We start from the raw sequence: 18,708 nt of genomic DNA on the forward strand, positions 1-18,708 counted from the left end.
ACAACATAGCTGTATAGAGGGACAAAAGGTTGAGAAATACTGGCCTACAGAAATGGACCAATTTTGGGAAACCTAGAGGGAATCCTACTGTGTTTATAATCCTAGCACAGAAGCAGCAGGGTGGTCACACCAATAGACCATGTGGACACTGAAAAAGGATTTTGGCAAGAAACTAAAATGACAGATGACTAACAGGTCTTCCCATACCTTAGAAATGCATTATAGTGCTCCAGAAACTTGGCAACAATCCTGTGACAAAAAAGGCTGCAAGAATAATGGAGGCTGAATTTCCCACCAGGGGGGTTCAGATGTATATTCCCACAGAGCGACAGGTCAAGTTGAAAATGTAGGAAATAGATTGACATCAGTTTCTTATACTGAGTTTGTAGAATGAGATTCAGACCTGCTGCTATGGAAACAATAATATGGAATACAGGGTAAATAGACATACTTAAAGAATGAAGAAGAAGGTGCTGAGAAAATAAAGATATAATAGTCCATTCTGCCTAAGATGGGAAATAGAGGAGGGTAACATATTATAAGAAAAAGATCAATAGATGAGATTCCAATAAAAGAATGATGAGACCTTGACTGAAAACAATGGCTGGGGAACTGAAGAGGACATTGCAGATGGAAGAGATATTTAGAAGGATAAATAATGGGATTAGGCTACTAATTGAATCCCAGTCGAAAGGGTCAGTGTGAAGGAGATATTGAAGATAATTCCTAGAAAGAATGTATACAAAGGAGAAGTAGAGATCAAAGGAGAAAAAAATTGTCCATCTCCTTAGGAAAAGTGCAGATTTTTAAATGTTTGTTAGAGTAAATTCTAGTAAGGATTGTTTATCTCAGAGCAAAGCCTGTAAATTGATGGCCATTAGGCTAAGTGTGGCCTTACGAGGGCTTTGTTTGAAGTTTTGTATTGGCAGCACTTTTAAGAATAACAGGATTCTTTTAAAAATAGAAAAAAAATTGTGTTTGTGAATGTTTAAAAATCATACAATGACTCATAATAATCCAGATTTCTGAGTCTCCAGGCTTACATTTCCGTCTAACTACAACAAAAACTTAGCTGAAGATGACTACTGGAAGCTTCCTTTACATGGCATATGGTTGTCAGTTAACCATAATCATCCTCACTCCCTGGACTATTTCCCCTCTGCTTTATTCATTGCCTGACTATCTCTACAGGACCTCAACAAACTCATCACTATAGAAATTAAACTGCCAAAGACATCATGAGAACAAAATATGTCTCCAACCCAGAGAATAAAGGATGTTGCAATATGCAAATGGAAGTTTGACTGAAGTCCTTCTTTTGCATGCCACTGCATATAAGCAATGTTTCAAGAAAAGAACAAGACTAGCTGGGAAATATTCACAAAAAAATAAAAATAAATAAGCATGAAAGAAAATATGCGTGTAAAATAGAAGCAATAAATACTATTGTAGGGAGAAAACATTAAGTAGACTTTCTAATTCTGTTGAAGTAGGCTTTCTAGTTCTGGAGTTAGAACCTAAATTTTAAAATAATTATTAGTAATTATTATCAGTTATCCCTATCTTTCCCCAATACAATTTGCAATTACCAAATTGTCATGTAATTTACTTCATCAGAAGTATTGCCATTTCTGCCCACTCATTTTTGCAACATTTATACTTATTTAAAAACTATTCTTCTCTTGAGCTAATTTTCTCCAGCACTGGAAAGAAAAAGTACTAAAAAGCAAGATGGTTTTATCATGGAAAGTTCACTCTGGTGACATTATTCTCCAATTTCTAAAAATCCTAAACCATTTTGCACCCAGCTTGACCCAACAGCTGTAGCTTTTCTGCTCTCAGTCCCTAATTTGTTTGCATTTGGCTTATATTTCTAGCTCTTTGGAGTGCTGATAATTATACTTGTCTGGGAGGCTTAGAAGCTGTAAAAAATCTGGACCTTCTCACATTTCAGCACAAGCAGACAAGGCTCAGGCTCCAATTTGGAACTGCATGACTTAAATGGAGCATGTGAGCCCAGAGACATCAACAGCAGTCTGCCAGCTTGAAGACTGTTCTCCAAAGCCACTCACCATATGTTGGCTACAAATTGAAGACCAAACAGGCCAAGGTGGTACATGGGATTCAAATGGACCTCTGTTAACATATGTGTTTGGCATGGGGCAGGTGAAATGTTGATAGAACCTGATAATCTCAGTCACATTGTTACCAGGATATTCTTCGCAATCTAGAGACATCATAACAGTTTCACTAATTTAAATATCATAAAATATAGTGATTATATAGTATTTTGAGAGGAAAGTGAGAATAATAAAATCTGAAAATGAAGTCAGTGTTTAAGACATGTGGACAAGAAACAATGTTAGAAATGTTTAAATAATGGTGCATATATTCATTTGCAAATTATTAAAGTCATAGAAAAATATTCAGATATATCAGGAAAATATTATTATCACTTATTGATCGCTAATAATAAATTTCATGTTAGGGCTGAGCAATTAGAGAAATTTAAAATCTATTTCTTTCTAGATTTGTGATTTAAATTAAAAACCTGAAATTTTAAGTTCATGTTCAAACATTAAGAACTTTAAGTTGGCACTAGAATCTGAATGTTTGTGTCCCCTCAAAACTCATATGTGAAAATCTAATCATCAGTGTATTGATCATCAGTGTATTAGGAGGTAGGGCTATTCAGAGATGATTTTTTCACTTTTACATTTTATAATGGATTAGTAGCCTTATAAAAGAGACACCAGTGAACTAGCTTGCTTCTTCTACCATGTGAGGAAACATCTATGAAGCAGGAAGCAGACCTTTACTGACATCAAATCTGATACTACCTTGATCTTGGACTTTCCAGCCTCCAGAACTATGACAAGTAAATCTCTGTTATTTATAAGCTATTTCCAATTTACAGTATTTTGTTATACCAGTCTGACTGGACTAAGGCAGCTGTCAATCCATTTGTTGGGATTTGGAAGTGTGTTAAAAACCACTTAAATTTGGTTTCTTCTATTTCACACTGACTTAGTCTACATTGAGCGAAACATAGCTCTAAGGAGTATGTCCACTATCAATATTAAGATTATTTCTTTTCAGTTTTTGGAGAAGAAGCAATCATATTGTTGGCAAACTCACTTATGTTAAACAGTTGTCCTTCTTTAAAAATAAATTAAAACCATTAAAAAAATCAGTGAAGAATTTGAAATCAGTTTGTTTGAAAAAACAAACAACAAACAAAAAAACAGAAATTTCTTTTGACTTGCTTGGATTTGAGATTGACTACCTAAAGAAAAAGAAAATATTTCATTATTTCTCCATATTTTCCAACCTCTCTCTTAATAAAACTGTGACCTTATACTTCTGAGATGGTAACTACTTCAGAACTATTAATTGCTTCCTTAAAGTTTTTTCTTTCCAAAAACTTCAAAAATAACTTACCTAAGAGTTGTTAATTACGTTAAACAATGAACACAGACATTTTTAGAGGATTTCTCAAAGTTGTGTCATGATTCCCAAGAACAAGAGGAATTAGAGTTACATCAAGCATGAAACATGTGTTTTGAAAAGTGACTTGATTCACAGTACTAGAACTTTGCATGGGAGCTGAAAAGACACTTTGTTTAGTTTTAGCAATAAATTAGATAAAGTTCCTGGTTTTAATATGTGGTTGCCTTGGAAAATAACATTTGGAGAATGTATATGAATCTGTAAAAACAAACAAATACTATAGAGATCTTTTCAGCATGACTGGAACTGACAAAAATCCAGATGTTCTCTTTTTATATTGTTGGATCACCACCAAAGAGCAAAAAATAGCACTGATCTTTGCTGACCGGTATCATTTGAAGAGGAAGTACTAGCCCTACGACAGCAGGAATTACTCAACATTCTTCAACAAAGGCCCGGAAATCCTCAAAATTTAACACACTCATGTGCACATATGAGTCCCAGTTATACTTGAAGTAATAAAAGCATTTGCTTAACTGTGTAAATTATCAAGGTTGGCCATCATCTACCATCTATATGAACTCAAAGTAGCTAAATTATCAATTTTATTGAAGCTTCACCTTTTATAACAAATGCTGAACAGGTAAGGCCTTTTATTCTTCTTCTAAAACAAAAACAAAAACAAAAACAAAACAGATCATAAGATAAGCATATTTAAAAAGCCAAATACTTGCCCATCAGTAGCATGATAAACTGTCAATATATAAGTTTGAACACAAATTTTAACCTTGCCATTCTCCACCCTCTTTTGTTGTGGCTCCTCCAAAGGGCATAGTTGGACAAACCTACCCTTCTATGGAAGCATAATTTCCTCTCTTTTTCATTTTCCATTTTGAAAAAGTAGAATTAAATAAAGTCTTAATTTAAAAAATAAAATATTGTAATAGTTGTAATAATTGAGAACCACTGTAAAACAAAAAGGGTGTTTCATACCCAATAACTGAGTGTGTGTATCTGTGTGTGTGTGTGTGTGTGTGCATGCATGCATGTGTTGGACATACACAATTTTCTGAAGTCTACTGAGGCAAATGCAGAGCAAGTGTGGAGTGTGTAGTGTGGGTGGAGGAGACTCAGGGGACAAGAAAAATATAAAGGGTGGGAAAAAGAAACAATCTGCAAGCTATGGGAAATCAACTACCTTTGCCTTCACAGAGAAATAAATATGTCTGTAGGAAAAAAAAGAGAAAAAAAAATTGAGAACTATTTCCAAAGTAAAAATAAACCAACTGAGGATTAAAAGAATCAATAAAGGTTAAATCAGTGAGAAGGCAAATCTTTGAGAATTAAGAACAAAAGCAATCAAAACAATAAGTTCAAAGTCAGATGAAAAGTAAATCTTCATTAGGCTTTATTTTGCCTTAAAATATAAACATATGAAAAATTTTATAACAAAAATTTAGATGTATTAACTTTATGCATTTATTCCAAAAGATATATTAAGAGCATTTTGAAAAAAAGATATGGGCTGATTTTATAATATTTCTTTAATTTTAAGCTCATAGTTATCCACTCTATTATATATATTACATATATATAAAATTTAAAGTCATGTGTAAAGAAATAAAACTATTTAGAAAATAGAATACAGCTACAATTCCAGTTAAGCTAACTTGTTACCTGGCTATTTATTGTAATAAGAAATGTAGTTGTCTCAATAAGCTAATTATTACTTAGTTTCCTTAATATCTTTCCACTTCTGCACTGTGTAGAACATGGTTTTGGCTAAAGTCATGTGATTTAAAAAAAAACAATTTTTTAATAGTAAATTAAGATGACAACTCTAGGAAAGTGAGTGAAAAATTTTAAATATATCTTAAAGGTAATTTTATTTCTAGATACACCATAAATATAGTTTGAATACAAAAGAATAGATCAAACAATGCAATTCATCACAATCCATAAAGAGAATTTTTAATACATGGCAGTCTCTTTAGAGTTAATGAGTTGTCTGATTCTTAGGATGATGGCTTCCATCTGGATCAACTCTAGGCAGGTTGATAGACAGGCATTTAACTGGATCTCTAAAACTTGATCCTGTCAGCTAATGACAACAACAACAAAAGATAGTATGCAATTATTTCAATCAATCAATCAATCAACAAGGATTTTTGTGCACACATCATTTTGTCATCATTGTGCTAGATATAATGGAAGTTTGCAAAAATAAAGGGTATGTAAGACATATATCAGTCTTAAAAAGTATGTAAATTAGGCTTGAAGAGGTTAAAAACAATACGCATGAAATAATTAGCCAAGTTAACAGCATATTCTTAAAGAGTGATTTATAGAGATGGGTGAAAATGCTGTAGAATATTGGAGAAGTTAAGATGAATAAATGTCAGAAAGATCAGAGGCACTTTCAGTGATGCAAAATTTGGAGGAATACATAGAAAGATTAAATGAGTAAAGAGGGAAGAAACTGTTTTCTCCTTAAATGAATGGAACTGCATAAAATAAACATAGGAAACAAAGGGCAGTGAGTACAAATTTGGGCAAAGAATGTGAGATGGATCATTTGACCAATACAAGTGGATGTGTCAGGGAGCAAAGCAAGGTACAAACTGACAACACACAGAATGGATATAAAGAGACTTGAAAACAAAGCAGAATTTGAGTCTGGTGTCAAAAGTAACTAGGAGTCCGTGGTAATGTTTACTTGATACACAAGATATTACGTATTTATGGGGTATATGCTATAATTTCTTACTTCCATAGAATGTGTAATTATCAAGTCAGGGTATTTGGGGTGCCCATCACCTTTGGTATTTATTATTTCTATGTTGGAAACATTTCAAGTTCCCTCTTCCAACTACTTTAAAATATACAAGACATTGTTGCAAACTCTAGTCTTCTCACTCTGCTATCAAACATTAGAACTTATGCCTTCTAAATTACTGTATGTTTGTACCTATTGACCACCTCTCTTCATCCCCTCTCCCATCCACATACCCTTCCCAGCCAATAATAGCTATTATTCTACTCTCTGCCTCTATGAGATCAACGTTTTTAGCTCCCACATGTGAGTGAGAACATGCAAAATTCATCTTTCGGTGTCTGACTTATTTCACTTCACATGACCTCCAGTTCCATCCATGTTGCTGCAAATGACACAATTATATTATTTTTATGGCCAAATAGTATTCCACTGTGTATATAGGAGAATGCAGGTATCCCTTTGATATACTGATTTCTTTTCCTTTGGATAAATAGTCTGTAGTTAGATTGCTGGATTGCATAATAGTTCTCTTTTTAGTGTTTTGAAAAATCTCCATGTTGTTTTTTCAAATTAGCTATACTAATTTAGATTCCCACCAACAGTGTATAAGAGTTCTCTTTTCTATTCATACTACCAGCATCTTTTGTTTGTTGTCTTTTTAATAATAGCTGTTCTAATGGGATTAAGATGGTACCCCATTGTGGTTCTGATTTGCATTTCTCTGATGACTTGTGATGCTGAGCATTTTTCATATATTTATTAACCATTGGTATATCTTCTCTTAAAAAACATCTATTCATATCCTTTGCCCACTTTGTAATGAGATTATTTGTGGTTTTTTTCCTCCTACTTTTGAATTGTTCCTTTTATATTCTGTATATGAATTCCCTGTTTGATGAATAGTTTTCAAATATTTTCTCCTATTCAACAGGTAATTTTACTCTTCACTCTTAATTATTTCCTTTGCTGCGCAGGAGATTTTTAGTTTAATTTAGTCTTATTTCTCTATTTTTATTTTTGTTGTCTGTGTTTTTGACATCTTAGCAATAAACTCTTTGCCTAGACTGATATCCAGAAGCATTTTCCTTATGTTTCTTTGTAGTAATTTTATAGCTTTGGGTCTTATGTTTCAGTCTTTAATCCATCTTGATTTGATTTTTGTATGTGGTGATATGGGTTCAGTTTCATTTTTCTGCATATGGATATTCAATTTTCCCAGTGCCATTTATTCAAGAGGGCATTTTTCCCCAATGTGTATTTTTGGTACATTTGTAGAAATCAGTTGGCTGTAAATATGTGGATTTATTTCTGGATTCTCTATTCTGTTATTGTGTTCCATTGTTCTGTGTGTTTGTTTTTATACCTATACCATGCCGGGTTATTTGTTTGTATTTTGTTTTGTTTTTTACTATGACCTTTTAATAGATTTTAAAATAAGTTCAAGTAGTGTGATGCCTTTAGCTTTGTTCTTATTGCTCAGGACTTCTTTGGCTATGCAAGTTCTTTAGTAGTTCCATGAAAATGTAAGATTATTTTTCTATTTCTATGAAAAATGACATTGATATTTTGATAGGAATTGGGTTGAATCTGTCTGTTGTTTTTGGTAGTATGGTCATTTCAATGCTATTAAATCATGTGATCCATGATCACAGTATGTCCTTCCAGTTGTTTGTGTCCCCTTCAATTTCTTTCATCAGAGTTTTCTAGCTTTCCTTGTAGAGGAAAACTTTCACCTCTTTGGTTAAACTTATTTCCAATTTTTTTTTTTAGAGCTATGGCAAATGGAATTGCCTTCTTGATTTCCTTCCCAGCTATTTTGTTATTGGTGTATAGAAATGCTACCAATTTCTACATGTTGATATTTTATCCTGTAGCCTTACTGCATTTATTAATCATATATAAGGGATTTTTGGCAGAGTTTTTAGGTTTTTCTACATGTATTATCTTATCATCAGCAAAGAAGTACAATTTGATTTCTTATTTTCCAAATTCGATGCCTTTTATTTCTTTCCTTTGGTTGATTGCTGTGGCTAGGACTTCCAGTATCATGTTAAATAGGAGTGGTAAAAGTAAGCATTTTTGTCCTGTTCCAGTTCTTAGGGGAGACTTTCATCTTTTTCCTGTTCAGTATATGGCGTTGTCACATGAAACTTTATTACGATGAGATACGTTCTTTCTGTAAGTAGGTTGTTGTTTTTATCATGAGTTGTTGAACTTTATCAATTGCTTTTTCTGTGTCTATTGGGATGATAATTTGATTTGTGTCACTCATTCTGTTCACATGATGTATCACATTTATTGATTTGCATATGTTGAATCATTCTTGCATTTATGGGATAAACTATATTTGATCACATATTTTTTAATGTGCTGTTGAATTTGGTTCACTAGTATTTCATTGAAAATTTTTGCATGTATATTTATTAGAGATATTGGCCTGTAGTTTTATTTTTTGTTGTGCCTTTGTTTGGTTTTTGTATCAGGGTACTGCTTGCCTAGTAACATGAGTTAGAAAGAATTCCCTCCTCTTCAATTTTTTTAGAATAGCTTGTGAAGAATTGGTAGTAGTTCTTCTTTGGAAATATGGGGGAATTTTTTGAATTTGCCTTTACAGGGAGGAATTTTTTTCCTAAGATCTATGTATGTGTTGGTTGGGTAGGCCTCTGGCTTTGATTCTGGGTGTGTGCAGTAGTGTAGCTTCTATATGATTTCTTTGGCTATAAACAGTACTAGTAGTGTTTGTGCTTTCCTCGATTTCCTAGGGTGCAGTTGTGAGTGAAAGTGTTGTGAAGTTTTGCTGAGGACTGGGATGCCAGGTGGGCCAGGCTTTGGGCCTTAATAGGGGCAGCTGTGGCAGATGCTGGCTCTGGTATTAGTGGGGAAAGTGTGGCTGGTTCTTGGGCATCCAGGTGGCTTTTTCATGTACTGGGAATGGCAGCAATGGGCCAGGTAGGTGGGCAGGTTCTTGAGCCTCCGGGCAGTGGGTATGGCATGGGTGATAGCAATAGCAGTGCTGGGACAACCTTCTGGGATCCAAGATTTTGTATTTGTGTTGATGTTGGCTACAATGGGCTTGGTAGGCCAGTCCCCAGACCCACAGGTGGCATGGATGGGTGCCACTTGTGGTGGTAGCAGCATGTTTAGTGGGCCTGACCTCAGACCTCACAAGAAGTGCTCAGGTGCCAACAGTGGTTTATTGGGTTGGGCAATCCTCAGGGCCCTGGACTGAGTGCTCAGGTAATGGGGTGAGGGTGTCACCAAGCTAGTCAGACCTACCGTCTGGCCTCCCAGTGATGTATACCATCGGTAGTTGTGGTAAGCAGGGGCAAGGTGATCCCCAGACCATCTGAGTAATGCTCCTATGAGGGCTGCTGTGATTGCATTGTGACCCTGCTACAGTGGAGGATTGGGTTGCTTTCAATGGGAGCAGCCATATACAGGCAGCCAGGAGCGTGAGCTTCACTTCCACCTCGGTCCCACAGCAGCCCACTGTGGCAGCAGCTGCAGGTAGTTGCATTTGTCCTCAGGGCATTTGAGTATGCAGGGCTGCCCCTCTGCTGAGGGGTGCAACGTCAATGCTCATGGTTCCTGCAGTGGCTTTGGTGGCAGCAGCTGTGGGAAAGGAACGTTAGAGAAGCTCCAGGGATGTTGAGATGCAGAGGCTATTGATCTGCACGACAGGACACAGTCCTGTGGAGGCTGGGTTCTCAAAATGGCACCATGCTGCAGCCGCTTGGGAGTAAGGTGTTTGTAGAAACCACCAGCATGAGCTCTTTCTCTGGATCGATTCCATTGCACGGTCTCCAGGCAGCTCTCTATGTTACTCTTAGAGGCTGCAATTGTCAAGAAGCTCTCTTATGACTAGGACTGTAGCAGTTTGTGGACAGGAATGTGGACCACTGTGGGTATCTCACTTATTGTGTCCCAAAATTAAGGAACTTCTTCAGATTCCCAGCTGATCCTGGTCTGGAGTCAGTAGTAATTTTAATTCAGAGAGTAATATGACAAAAATTTTAATCTGACAGAAGATGCAGATGAAATGAAGAGGAGAAAAAAGACAATTAAGAAGGTCATAGTAATTTTAATAAAAATGTATACATTATTATTATTTACAATTTTCTAAATAAACATGTTTTTTGATATCAGTCTTGTTGTGGTATGAGAAGTCCATTGGTTATTGACTTGATGTCAGAGACCATTATGTGCTTATTTGCAGGATTAGGATGACAGTGGTTCCACCAGAGCCCAGGGGATGGTGGTTAAAGCATTAGACCAAAGAAACACTAATATGGTAGAAAATGAGAAACCTGGGGCCACAGCCATATTTAGGTCACTGTTAATTTTGCTGCTGCTCTTAAGTGAGGCTTATGTGAAGTTTTCTTTTGTATGCTTTTGTTTTTGATTTTTGGTAAACTATTTTCCAACACCAAAAATGAGAAAACAGTTGCAGTTTTCTCCATCGGCTCAATACATTCTTCCTAGCTTTTCCCCATTCCATGACAACACAGCAGGTCTCTTTTTATGAAGGTATGGCATGCAATTATTTCAATCAATTTCATTGATTTTTTTATGTGGGCCCATATTAATGAGATATATCACTAGTTTGAAAACCTACTTAGTAGAATATTCAGATTCATTGTTTTGATTATTTCTGCCCCTTTGTTCCTTTGAATGTTCCTGCCCAGTTGTGACAGTAAGAAGTGGTCACTAAAATGAAATTCTATACAGGTTCCTTGTATTGTTATTAAGGGGTTATACTAAAATAAATGTTTCTGAATGTGGCTGATGGTTCTTTTATAGCATGCACATTTATGACCACCTTGGGAACCAGTAGCACTGCAACATGTGTTTGCACGGTCCTAAAAGCTTTCAGAAGGCCAGAATGACAGTAATTCAATGAAAGTCCATTATCAACATTTCAGAGCTTGTCATGTTGCCTTAATGAGAAAAGAATGATTAATTTTACTTTCCTTTTTCTTCAATAGATGAAATGAGGAATCAGACATCTAACTGATCAGCTCATGTGTACTTACATGTAGTGGTGACATACAAACTTATTTATATAAAAGAATAGCAATTATTTCATTGATATGTATTATGATTGTATGTTGATATAGGTTTATTACTTCAACTCAAATGTAAATGAATTTTCTACTAAAAATTAATATCTAAATACATCAAGGGAGAATATAGTAATAATATGTATTAAAATGATACAAGGGACAGAATATAAATATGGGAGTGAAGGTATCTTGTTTCTAATAGTCATTATCCTTAAATATGCATATTCTGGGAAATTATTTAACTTCCTAGAACAATGTAATTCTCAACTGTCAACAAGTGTGATTAAATAGGTCAACATGTTAAAATTATGTTACAGCAAATTAAATAATTATGCTGAATTTAAATATTTATTAAGGAACAAATACAACTACTTATTGTATTTGACAACTGTTACGTTAGTTGTCAATCTGTGTTTTAAATAAAAAAATTAAAAATATTTCTTTACTGCAGAAATTCCCAGTGAGTTTAATATGTTTAGATACTTCAATAAGTATTTGTTTATTATGAATACCAAATAGGGTGGTTTTTATTTTTTAATTATTTATTATAATTATTATTATTATTGTTATTACTATTATTTTTTGAGACAGAGACTTGTTCTATTGTCCAGGATGGAGTGCAGTGGTGCGATCTTGGATCCTTACAACCTCTGCCTCCTGGGTTCAAGAGATTCTTCTGCCTCACTCTCCTGACTAGCTGGGATTACAGGCTAATTTTTGTGTTTTTAGTAGAGATGGGGTTTCACCATGTTGGCCAGGCTGGTCTAGAACACCTGACCTCAGGTGATCTGCCCACCTTGGCCTCCCAAAGTGCTGGGATTATAGGCATGAGCCACTGCGCCTGGCCAGGGTGATTTTTACATGGGTTATAACATCAGTATAACTTCACAAACTTATTTGATTATTCTACAATGTGTAACCTGTTTTGGTGTACACTCTAGAAAATATCAGACTAGACCATACTCTTACATTTTACATTTAAACAATACTGTAAAATCTTTAGTACTGTTTTCTGCCTGTCCAATAAAGAAGGCTTTCAAGTGATATGCATTTCTCAAGGGGATCTGTCTAGTCTCTGAGTATTTCAAATTGTTTTTTTTTCCAGCAAGTTATGAATGAAGATCAGGTCGACTAATCAAAGCTTAATGTATTTAAACAGCAACAAAAAAATAAAATAAAATGAAATAAAAAAAATCAGAATGTTAAAGTAAGTGTATTACATCATTTATTATAATAATACCACTTAAGAGCTTCTAGTAATGATTTTGATAATATTCTTTACATTACTTTAATTTGACTTTAGTTTCTCTTCTCACTTTATTGACAATTTGTGTCCTTCTTATTTCTTTGTATTTCTTGTTAACTTAATTTCAGTGTTCTATGATTAAAACTGACCTTATGGTTCAATATTAGTGTGTTATAGTGGGTAGCCAGGCAGACATGAGCAGGGCAGGAGAAGGTCCCCAGAGCCCACAACGAAAGTCAGGTGACCATCAGGTGATGTTCAGGAAGTTGTTACACTGCCTTTCTAAATAGTAATTGGTTGTAGCCAACACCAGAGAAACGCAATCTCCCATTAGACAGAAAAAACCTGAAACTGGTGATGTCAGGGGGTAGGTGAGTGGGCTCACACATGTGCACTAAGAGGCTAAATGGTGTATTTTTACTGGCATATGACCTTTCAGGGGCATTCCACTCGGAAAGGGAAGAACGCCTCAGGTGAGCATGCATACACCTCCAGTAAACACACTGCTCATGCTCCCCTCCCAAGCATTAGCAGGCCATTGTAAATGCAAACAACCCACCCCAAGGGAAGAATCAGGGAGAAGGGATGCAAGAGGTCAAAAGCAGGTCAGCAAATAAAACCCCAAGTCCAAGGCCAAACGGGGCACTTGACCTCCAAGATGCCCACTTGGTCTTCTTCCAAGTGTACTTTACTTTCTTTCCATTCCTGCTCTAAAACCTTTTAATACATTTCCACTCCTGCTCTAAAACTTGCCTCCATATCTTTTTCTGCCTTATGCCCCTCAGTCAAATTCTTTCTTCTAAGGAGGCAAGAATTGAGGTTGCTGCAGACCCATATGGATGTACCACCAGTAACTTGAATAACTTCCACTGCTAACAAGTGAGCATCTAATTCAACAACTTTAGTTGACACACTCATAGATACCTTCCCTGTCACAACAGATTAGGTAAGGCCCTCTGCTTATATGATCCTATGTCACTCTCATTGGTCATCACATACAAATACATACACACATAAACTTTATGTGTGTGTGTTTGTGATCCCTTAGTTAATTTTGGTTATTTGATTAATTTATTCCCCTTACCCTGATCTCAGATTATAAACCATATGAGGGCAAACTTTAGTCTGCTTGACTCAATACTATATTTGTGAGGTCTCGCACCATGCCTTACCCGTACTAATTGCTAAACAAACAAAAGTTGAATGCTGAATTTCAAAGACACTTAGGTAGTAGACTTCAATACATTCAGATTCACTCTTAGAATTGCTCAAATTTAGCATATAGATAGAAGCTATCCATCTCTTACTTATTTTAATGAATAAATTTAGTTTAAAAATGTTGACCTTTATGCAAATAAAGTTGTTCCTTCAAAAATAATGTTTTAAAATATAATTAACCATTCTTACCTCAGATGAGAAATAAGTATATGAGAAGATTATGGAGTTAGAGAGATGAGGGACAGGAGGCAGGAGGCAGGAAAATGATAAATAATGGATATTTATCCTTAAATAAACTCTACCACCAATTTTTTGTGTCTGAATCTGGCTCTGGGTTCATAATTCTCTAACAATTATCTATTTTTAAAAATCTCAAATATATTTTCTTGTTATTTTATTTTAAAAGTGGGCAACGTCATCATTACTTTTAATGACAGTATGTTTTCTAAGAGCAGCTAAGTCACTTTCTTGATGATGGCAAATCAGTAGGAAACAGGAAGTCAGCTAAGGTCTCAGAACACCTTCATTCAATTAGTGAGGATTCTGCCCAGATTCATTATAAAACAAATGGCCAAAATATACACAGGAAAAATGTATCCTCATCTGTGTAGATCATAGTTTGCTTTTAAAGTGTAACCATTTTCATTAAATGAAACAAAAAATATAAGATAATTATGTTCAAAACCTTACCTCAGAGCAGTATAAATGTTGAGCAGTTAAATGTATATTGTGAATCTGAAATTATAGTCTCCACAGTGACCATAACCCAGTTGTCAGGTGAATATGTAGGAGTTTGTGATATTTTATACAATGCAATGCTGTGTGCCATAAAACAAAATAATGTTGCTTACCAGCGGCTTTCAGAGTTATTTTAGTTTGCAAGTTTAAAGTTTATACCACCATTGTCTGAAATAATTTAGTAATAAATTCAGTTATATTTTGTTGTATGATCATAATTTTTTGCCATTAAACTGCCCAATGAGAAGGATAAGATAAACAAGTAGAATAGGTCATATGTTCCTACTAATTTTTTATTGAAATTAATGTTTTATTACTCTCTAGCTTACTTCCAAAACAAAATCAGAGTTTCATTTCGTATGGTGCACCTATAATGTGCAAACCATTGTGCTACTTACTATAGGAAATGAAAAGATGAATGCATCAGAAATGTGGCTATCTTAGGAACTAATGCTCTGGGAATTATAATCAAGTAGCCAAATAAGATGGTTACACATCTAAAACAAGGGAATCTTGGATAAGGGTATTAAGAAAGCTATAAAGGAAGCCATGATCACATCTACTTATGGGCTCAGAAAAAGCTAGATTGAGAGGGTAGGTTGATCTGAGTATATAGGGATTAGTAAAATTTCATCTAAATGCTTAACAGATACATTACCTCACTCTAGCACTGCAGCAACATGTGTATAGGTCTGGAAAACAGTGTTTAACAATGGAGTGGCTCTTGTCAGGAGTGTTTGTGTATCACTCTGACTTCTATGGAATAAGATTTTAACAGGTTTCTAGAAAAAATATGAAGCAATTTTGTGAGGGGTGAATATGCAATATGGGTAGAATTGCTGGTACACTATAATTTTTTTGTTTTTGTGTATATAATACACATATATATGATATATGTGAGTATTATGTTTATATACATGTATGTTTATATAAGATATAATGTATCTATCTGGTTTGTGTTATATATTTTGTACATAATATATTTTTGTATAGGAATATATGATTGAAATTACTTTCATAGATCAAAACATATTTAAAGCCTAATTTAACTTCAATATTTCTTCAAAAACCTTCTTTATAAAACAAATTATTGTAAACAACCTCTTTCCCACAGAAACATTATTAAAATTAGAGGCTGATTCCAAAGACTTTGTATAAAATATCAATATAAAAAGCTAGCTATTTAAAGAAAAAAATGGATGTTTTTATAAAATTGAAGGTAATGAATGATGTCCTGGGTTCCAGAACATTGGTATGAGTGTGTTCCTTTATAAGGAATTTCAACTTACAAGAAGAAGAGTGACTATAAAAGTCTACTGAAGGAACATGATCTCAAGAGAGTAAAACTGAAGCACTGTATACGGGATGGCTTACACAACAGATGTTTATTCTCACTATTCTGAAGCCCGGGTAGTCCAAGATTAAGGTGCTGTCCTACTGGGGTCTTCCCAGTGAAGGCTCGATTCCTGGCTTTCAGAGTCCTACCTTTTGGCTCACGTGACAGAGCAGATTTCTCTCTTTCTCTTCAAATAAAGCCATGACTTTCTCCATGAGAGCCCTACCCTCATAACTTCAGCTAACCCTGGACTTCCCCCAGGCTTCATCACCAAATACCATCATATTGGAGGTCAGGGCTTTGTGTTAGGCCATTCTTGAGTTGCCATAAAGAAATATCTGAGACTGGGTAATTTATAAACCAAAGAGGTTTAATTGGATCATAATTCTGCAGACTTTACAGGAAGCATGGTGCTAACATGCGCTCAGCTTCTGGGGAACTCTCAGGAAGCTTACCATCATGCCAGAAGTTGAAGGAGAAGCAGATATCTTACATCAAAGGAGCAAGAGCAAGAGAAAGAGTCCCTGGGGTAATGGGAAGTGCTCCACACTTTTAAATGACTAGACCTTGTGAGCACTCACTGTCAGAAAGATGGCACCCAGCAATGAAGGATCTGCCTTTGTCATCCAGACACCTACCACCAGGCCTCACCTCCAGCACTGGAGATTATAATTCAACAGAGATTTGGGTAGGGACAAATATCCAAACTGTATTAGGCTTCACATATAAATTTTGGAGTTCTACAACTCAGTCCATAGCAGAAGTAAAAGGCAGATTTTTTTCTTCAAGTATCAGGACCTTTCCTAAAATATCTGGAGTGTTAAAAACTTAAAAAGTTCACCTTATAAGAAAACTTGAGTAACAAAAGATAAAATTAAAGCATTTTCTTCTAGAGTCTAGAACAATAGCTATGATGACTGCTCTTAACTTTCTATTGGCCTTAATGTATCAAAATGTGACTAGGAAGTCCATTTTTAGCTGCTCTGCCCTTATATACAAAATCTGTATATTTAACGTTTAAAAAATAATATCTCCAGCTGATTGCTGCAGGCAATTTAGATTAGCTTGTATCAAACTAAACCTCCAGTTGAGAATAGCTATGAAAGCTAGCTTTTTTTTTTTTTTTTTTAAGTGAGGGCATTGGAAAACAACAATCTCATCCAGGAAGGAAAGAACTTGAGGGATCTGTATCCCTGGGGAAAAAAAAAAATCAAAGAGAAGTGAGTCTAACTTTCTGCATGCAAATATCTCTCTAGGCATTGGCCAAATGCTGTGTATGTGGAGGAGAAGAGCATAAAAGCAAGAAGAAAGCACTATTTAATAAGAGGCTAAAGAAGCTAAATAGAGTTGTTATTGTTGCTGTTGTACTTTATTTATTTATTTTTTAATAATTGCATGCTACTAGACAGACAACACCTGAAATTCAGGGCTCAACAACAAAGAAGGGACTTTGCAAATATCACCAGTTCTCAGTGAGGTACTTGACATGTCTATGGCTAAGGCATAATCCACTTAGAGACTTTGACATGTTTTCTGTGTTCTATTTCCTATGTATGTGTATATCTAGAACATTAGAGCACCAGCAGTTCTCTTCATATTACACTAAGAGTAATGTTTTAACTGTTTTCTAACAATTTAACCATTAGAACTCTGTTTACAAATGTCCCACTTCTCCATTAACACATTCAAGGAAAGCTCATACTTAACATAATGTATCACAACCACGTATATATTGCTGCTAGAATTTTCAAAATAATATGATTTGAGTACCAACAATATGTCAAAATATTTTAAATAATTGATAAAACTTGTATTCAACAAATATTCATGGCTGCCATATTTTTCAATAGACTTCTAGATAGATTTTATCTATATGAATTCAGCAAATGTAACTTTTGCAAATATAAGTGTTTGAATCTTTAAACTATATAATAAGTTTTAGTTACTTTTCAAACATGTATTCTGAAAAGAGCAATTTGTCACTGGTGACACAGTGGTTGTTTAGTTCTTTTAATAAAAAGTAGATTTTTAAAGAATATTAGCAATTATTTCCTTGGATCATAATACTATGACTAGATTCATGGCAATATGAACTCTTCTTTAGATAATATAAAACGTCCAATTGTAGCACTAGAATCTAGTAGATATGATATGGTTTGGATTTGTGTCCTCACCCAAATCTCGTGTTGAATTATAATCCCCAGTGTTGAAGGAGGGGCCTAGTGGGAGGTGATTGGATCATGGGGGTGGATTTCCCTCTTGCTGTTCTTATGATAGTGAGTACTCTCAAGATCTGGTTGTTTAACAGTGTATAGCACCTCACTCCTCTCTCTTTTCCTCCTTCTTAGGCCATGTGAAATGTGCCTGCTTTCCCTTGACCTGCCGGCCTTCTGTCATGATTGTAAGTTTCCTAAAGCCTCCCCAGCCATGCTTCCTATGCAGCCTGTGGAATCGTGAGCCAACTAAACCTCTCTGTTTTATAAATTACCCAGTCTGAAGTAGTTCTTTATAGCGATAAAATAATGAACTAGTACAAGATATCAGGCAATTTTTGTTCTACTATTTACCTGTATAAATGCTTATTAAATATCTATAACACAAAAAATATGCTTGGCATTATGAGGATACAAAATACATACATGGTAACCCTCTTCTTCCAGCATGATTTATTGGTGTAAAATTTGTTCTCAGAATGACTCCAGAGATTTTTTAAAAGCTATAATAAAACAGGACAAGAAGCTATTAAAAGATAAGTTGTTTATATTAAATCCTCACAAAATGTTTGTGAGATAGGTATTTTGCATGCCAACTTGAAAAAAAAATGTGTATCCTGAGACTTTATAGTAAGTAACAAAAACATTCACAAAGCTATTTGGTTGGA

Source organism: Rhinopithecus roxellana, chromosome 2 (assembly GCF_007565055.1).
Source record: "Rhinopithecus roxellana isolate Shanxi Qingling chromosome 2, ASM756505v1, whole genome shotgun sequence".
Classification (NCBI taxonomy): domain Eukaryota; kingdom Metazoa; phylum Chordata; class Mammalia; order Primates; family Cercopithecidae; genus Rhinopithecus; species Rhinopithecus roxellana.